This window comes from Anomaloglossus baeobatrachus, chromosome 8 (genome assembly GCF_048569485.1).
Source record: "Anomaloglossus baeobatrachus isolate aAnoBae1 chromosome 8, aAnoBae1.hap1, whole genome shotgun sequence".
Lineage (NCBI taxonomy): Eukaryota > Metazoa > Chordata > Amphibia > Anura > Aromobatidae > Anomaloglossus > Anomaloglossus baeobatrachus.
Window position 1 is genome coordinate 248,295,257 of NC_134360.1, and position 7,403 is coordinate 248,302,659.

The following is a 7,403-nucleotide window of genomic DNA, read 5'->3' on the forward strand; positions in this document are numbered from 1 at the left end:
GCCGCTCATTAATCAATCTCGTATTCCCTGCTTTCCTGCTTTTCGGCGCCTCTGATTGGTTGCAGTGAGACACGCCCCCGCGCTGAGTGACAGGTGTCTCACTGCACCCAATCACAGCAGCCGGTGTGTGTGTATACTGTGCAGTGAAATAAATAATTAAATAATTAAAAAAACCGGCGTGCGGTCCCCCCAATTTTAATACCAGCCAGATAAAGCCATACGGCTGAAGGCTGGTATTCTCAGGATGGGGAGCGCCACGTTATGGGGAGCCCCCCACCCTAACAATATCAGTCAGCAGCTGCCCAGAATTGCCGCATACATTATATGCGACAGTTCTGGGGCTGTACCCGGCTCTTCCCGATTTACCCTAGTGCGTTGGCAAATCGGGGTAATAAGGAGTTAATGGCAGCCCATAGCTGCCACTAAATCCTAGATTAATCATGTCAGGCGTCTCCCCAAGATTCCTTCCATGATTAATCTGTAAATTACAGTTAAAAAACACACACACACCCGAAAAATCCTTTATTAGAAATAAAAAACACTAACAAAGTCCCTCATTACCAATTTATTAACCCCGACAAACCCTCCATGTCCAGCGTACTCCACAGTCCTCCAGCGTCGCATCCAGCTCTGCTGCATGCAGGTGACAGGAGCTGCAGAATACACCGCCGCTCCGGTCACCTCCACGCAGCTAATGAGATGAGTAGCGCGATCAGCTGAGCTGTCACTGAGGTTACCTGGATCCAGCGGTGGATGCAGCGGTGGCCGCGGGTAACCTCAGTGACAGCTCAGCTGATCGCGCTACTCACCGCCGCTCCAGTCAGCTCCATGCACCAACTGAGGTGAGTATAGCGATCAGCTGCTGTCACTGAGGTTAATCGCGGCCACCGCTGGATCCAGCGGTGGCCGGGAGTTACCTGACTGACAGCAGCTGATCGCGCTATTCCCTTCATTAGCTGCGTGGAGGTGACCGGAGCGGCGGTGTCTTCTGCAGCTCCTGTCACTTCCATGCAGCAGAGCTGGATGCGACGCCGGAGTCCGTGGAGTACGCCGGACATGGAGGGTTTGTCGGGGTTAATAAATTGGTAATGAGGGACTTTGTTAGTGTTTTTTATTTCTAATAAAGGATTTTTCGGGTGTGTGTTTTGTAACTGTAATTTACAGATTAATCATGGAAGGAATCTCGGGGAGACGCCTGACATGATTAATCTAGGATTTAGTGGCAGCTATGGGCTGCCATTAACTCCTTATTACCCCGATTTGCCAACGCACTAGGGTAAATCGGGAAGAGCCGGGTACAGTCCCAGAACTGTCGCATATAATGTATGCGGCAATTCTGGCCAGCTGCTGACTGATATTGTTAGGGTGGGGGGCTCCCCATAACGTGGGGCTCCCCATCCTGAGAATACCAGCCTTCAGCTGTATGGCTTTATCTGGCTGGTATTAAAATTGGGGGGACCGCACGCCGGTTTTTTTAATTATTTATTTATTTATTTTACTGCACAGTATAGACACGCCCACCGGCTGCTGTGATTGGGTGCAGTGTGACACCTGTCACTCAGCGTGGGGGCGTGTCTCACTGCAACCAATCATAGGCGCCTGTGAGCGTGGAAAGCAGGGAATATGAGATGGCTGTGTACAGAGCACAGCGCGCCCGCCGGTATAAAGGCTCGGTCACGCTGTGCAGGCCGGCCAATCACTGCAATTCCACAACTAACAGGGCTGTGGCATTGCAGTGGTCTGCCAGCCAATCCCTGCATGAGGGCTGGCTCTCAAAAGAGCGCCAACATGCAGGGATGACGACCACGAGTAAAGCACGAGTATTGCAAAATTACTCGGTACCCGCCGAGTAGCCCGAGTACAGTGATACTCGTGCGAGTACCGAGTAGTTACAAGCATGCTCGCTCATCACTAGAGATAATTCATCACCCAGTAACACCAACGAGTCACATCAGTCAATCTGGCAGCCACAAGTCACTGGCCCATATCACCAGGTTATTCTATTATCAAGTTTTTACTAATCAAACTATGGGGCAGATGTTAAATTAAAGAACTTCATCTTTATCTAAAATTCATTCTGCAGCAGGACAATGGCGGACACAGACAGAAGAGGCCCCGGTGCAAGAACAGTATATGGGCCCCTGTGCAAGAACAGTATATGGGCCCCTGTGCAAGAACAGTATATGGGCCCCTGTGCAAGAACAGTATATGGGCCCCTGTGCAAGAACAGTATATGGGCCCCTGTGCAAGAACAGTATATGGCCCTGTGCAAGAACAGTATATGGGCCCCTGTGCAAGAACAGTATATGGGCCCCTGTGCAAGAACAGTATATGGGCCCCTGGGCAAGAACAGTATATGGGCCCCTGTGTAAGAACAGTATATGGCTCCTGTGCAAGAAGAGTATATGGCCCTGTGCAAGAACAGTATATGAGCCCCTGTGCAAGAACAGTATATGGCCCTGTGCAAGAACAGTATATGACCCCTGTGCAAGAACAGTATATGACCCCTGTGCAAGAACAGTATATGGCCCCTGTGTAAAAACAGTATATGGCCCCTGTGTAAGAACAGTATATGGCTCCTGTGCAAGAACAGTATATGGGCCCCTGTGCAAGAACAGTATATGGGCCCCTGTGCAAGAACAGTATATGGCCCTGTGCAAGAACAGTATATGGCCCCTGTGCAAGAACAGTATATGGCCCTGTGCAAGAACAGTATATGGGCCCCTGTGCAAGAACAGTATATGGCCCCTGTGCAAGAACAGTATATGGCCCCTGTGCAAGAACAATATATGGGCCCCTGTGCAAGAACAGTATATGGCCCTGTGCAAGAACAGTATATGGGCCCCTGTGCAAGAACAGTATATGGCCCCTGTGTAAGAACAGTATATGGCCCCTGTGCAAGAACAGTATATGGCCCCTGTGCAAGAACAATATATGGGCCCCTGTGCAAGAACAGTATATGGGCCCCTGTGCAAGAACAGTATATGGGCCCCTGGACAAGAACAGTATATGGCTCCTGTGCAAGAACAGTATATGGCCCCTGTGCAAGAACAGTATATGGGCCTCATGTGCAAGAACAGTATATGGGCCCCTGTGCAAGAACAGTATATGGGCCCCTGGGCAAGAACAGTATATGGCTCCTGTGCAAGAACAGTATATGGCCCCTGTGCAAGAACAGTATATGGGCCCCTGGGCAAGAACAGTATATGGCCCCTGTGCAAGAACAGTATATGGGCACCTGTGCAAGAACAGTATATGGCCCTGTGCAAGAACAGTATATGGGCACCTGTGCAAGAACAGTATATGGCCCTGTGCAAGAACAGTATATGGGCCCCTGTGCAAGAACAGTATATGGCCCCTGTGTAAGAACAGTATATGGGCCCCTGTGCAAGAACAGTATATGGCCCCTGTGTAAGAACAGTATATGGCCCCTGTGCAAGAACAGTATATGGGCACCTGTGCAAGAACAGTATATGGCCCTGTGCAAGAACAGTATATGGCCCCTGTGCAAGAACAGTATATGGGCCCCTGTGCAAGAACAATATATGGGCCCCTGTGTAAGAACAGTATATGGCCCCTGTGCAAGAACAGTATATGGGCCCCTGTGCAAGAACAGTATATGGGCCCTGGGCAAGAACAGTATATGGGCCCCTGGGCAAGAACAGTATATGGGCCCCTGTGCAAGAACAGTATATGGGCCCCTGTGCAAGAACAGTATATGGCCCCTGTGCAAGAACAGTATATGGGCCCCTGGGCAAGAACAGTATATGGGCCCCTGTGCAAGAACAGTATATGGGCCCCTGTGCAAGAACAGTATATGAGCCCCTGTGCAAGAACAGTATATGGACCCCTGTGCAAGAACAGTATATGGCCCCTGGGCAAGAACAGTATATGGGCCCCTGTGCAAGAATAGTATATGGGCCCCTGGGCAAGAACAGTATATGGGCCCCTGGGCAAGAACAATATATGGGCCCCTGTGCAAGAACAGTATATGGACCCCTGGGCAAGAACAGTATATGGGCCCCTGGGCAAGAACAGGATATGGGCCCCTGGGCAAGAACAGTATATGGGCTCCTGTGCAAGAACAGTATATGGGCCCCTGTGCAAGAACAGTATATGGGCCCCTGTGCAAGAACAGTATATGGCCCCTGTGCAAGAACAGTATATGGGCCCTGGGCAAGAACAGTATATGGGCCCCTGTGCAAGAACAGTATATGGGCCCCTGTGCAAGAACAGTATATGGGCCCCTGTGCAAGAACAGTATATGGCCCCTGTGCAAGAACAGTATATGGGCCCCTGGGCAAGAACAGTATATGGGCCCCTGTGCAAGAACAGTATATGGGCCCCTGTGCAAGAACAGTATATGAGCCCCTGTGCAAGAACAGTATATGGACCCCTGTGCAAGAACAGTATATGGCCCCTGGGCAAGAACAGTATATGGGCCCCTGTGCAAGAATAGTATATGGGCCCCTGGGCAAGAACAGTATATGGGCCCCTGGGCAAGAACAATATATGGGCCCCTGTGCAAGAACAGTATATGGACCCCTGGGCAAGAACAGTATATGGGCCCCTGGGCAAGAACAGTATATGGGCCCATGGGCAAGAACAGTATATGGGCTCCTGTGCAAGAACAGTATATGGGCCTCATGTGCAAGAACAGTATATGGACCCCTGTGCAAGAACAGTATATGGGCCCCTGGGCAAGAACAGTATATGGGCCCCTGTGCAAGAACAGTATATGGGCCCCTGTGCAAGAACAGTATATGGCCCCTGTGCAAGAACAGTATATGGGCCCCTGGGCAAGAACAGTATATGGGCCCCTGTGCAAGAACAGTATATGGGCCCCTGTGCAAGAACAGTATATGGGCCCTGGGCAAGAACAGTATATGGGCCCCTGTGCAAGAATAGTATATGGGCCCCTGGGCAAGAACAGTATATGGGCCCCTGGGCAAGAACAATATATGGGCCCCTGTGCAAGAACAGTATATGGACCCCTGGGCAAGAACAGTATATGGGCCCCTGGGCAAGAACAGTATATGGGCCCATGGGCAAGAACAGTATATGGGCCCCTGTGCAAGAACAGTATATGGACCCCTGTGCAAGAACAGTATATGGCCCCTGGGCAAGAACAGTATATGGGCCCCTGTGCAAGAATAGTATATGGGCCCCTGGGCAAGAACAGTATATGGGCCCCTGGGCAAGAACAATATATGGGCCCCTGTGCAAGAACAGTATATGGACCCCTGGGCAAGAACAGTATATGGGCCCCTGGGCAAGAACAGTATATGGGCCCATGGGCAAGAACAGTATATGGGCTCCTGTGCAAGAACAGTATATGGGCCTCATGTGCAAGAACAGTATATGGACCCCTGTGCAAGAACAGTATATGGGCCCCTGGGCAAGAACAGTATATGGGCCCATGGGCAAGAACAGTATATGGGCTCCTGTGCAAGAACAGTATATGGGCCTCATGTGCAAGAACAGTATATGGACCCCTGTGCAAGAACAGTATATGGACCCCTGTGCAAGAACAGTATATGGGCTCCTGTGCAAGAACAGTATATGGGCTCCTGTGCAAGAACAGTATATGGACCCCTGTGCAAGAACAGTATATGGACCCCTGGGACAGGAACCTGCAAATGGAGAATTAAAATTGCCTGAGGCTGATGAGCAGGAGCTCAATCAGAAGGCATGACCCTGGAATCTAAGAAAAAGACTGATGGCACGTCCTACCTTTCCAATGTGAACAGGTGCAAACTGAACATGAAACATAGTAACAAAAAGGAGACAGTTGCACTCTGTAGTGCTCAGATATGTTTATGTGTTTTTAACGCTACGGTTTTTACTTTTTGTAAAATGTTTTAAATAAAGCTACTTTGAATATTTCCTAGTATTTGGCTCTAATAAAATGTCATTGAAGCAGTCATGTGCTGATTACACACGTTTTAAGCACGTTTCCACAGCAGAAATACACAAAACATGCACATGCTTTTTTAACCTGCAGATTTTTTGCATCTATTACAATTATATGGGGAAAATCTGCACAGAAAACTCAGCGAAGCCACAAGAGGAATTCACATGTTGTGGATTTGATACCGCAGGTCAGGTTACATAGCGTAAAAAAAAAGAAAAGCAAAAAAGCGCAGCTTTTATAGGAGATGTCTATAAATCCGTCCACTTTGCTGGAAATGTAGGATGCTGGGTTTCTATCGCAGTGTAAAATACAAAACAGCGAAAAAGTATAATAATAAAAATCTTGCAAATAAGTAATAATAATAATTACTCTCACTTTATTTTGTAAATATCTTGTAAATATGGCCCATAAATCCAGGAGCTGGCTGTTTGTGTAGCGCCCCTGAATGCATCATGGTGCTACAGGGAACTGCATCCTGTCCTCCAGGGTTCAGGGCCTACCTCCCATGGTTCCAGGTTCCCAACAACAGTGTCACTAACATCCGCACTACAAATCCCAACCACACCTCACACCATGACCTGTACAGACACACCAGTAGGTTGGTCAAGTGGGAGCAGGGCGGCCCACCTAGGGGTCAGGCAGACTGGTGAGAGGAGAGACAGGGTTGTTGAGAGTTTAACCCTCAAACAGTGAGGAGCTGGTGGGTTGTAGCTCCCAGGGAGGCGACAGGTAGCGTCGCAGATGATGGTTCAGGACCACAGGAGTCGGGGACCGGTGGCTGTGACATTGAAGAGGGTGCGACGGACATAGCCCAGGAGGACTGTTGGCATCAAGACCCCAAGAGAACTGACCGGTACTGAGCACGGCAGGGTACAGGACCCTAGATCAGGGAAGAGCTTAAGGTACCTTGATAATTAACCTGTGGAGGATAGTCTCTTTATGAACTTTCCCCAAGAGCTCAGAGATTGAATGCATCAGCACAATGCAGGGGATAGGCTTCTCCAAAATACACAACCCACTAAATCCCAAGTGCCAGCCATCAAGAGCGCAGCTAACATACACACGGGTAGCGGGGCCCCGAAAGCTTCAGGCCAAGGGGCCACAACGGTCAATCAATATGTGCATGGAGGCAGGGCTCCGGACTCACCAAGTGACACCGGTGGGAGCGGAACCTGGACGAGCTCCCCCCGCAGAGACTGCGGTGCCTAGAGACTTTGGTTGACCATCTGTGTGAGTGTCTGCTTATTCCACCCGATCCAGCACCAAGACTACCGCAGTGACTAACCTGACCCCTGCACCCTGCTTTCCCAAAGCCAAGCCGTCCACTCACTAAATCCCCCCCACGGTTCGGGGCCTTCCCTACCTGCGGAGGGACTGACACCTGGCTGCCCCCACACCATCTCCCCCGGGGTACTCCCTTCGGCAGCGGCGGTACTCCCCTTACTGCAACCCGCAGGTGGCGTCACGAACATTTATCCCCTGTAAATAC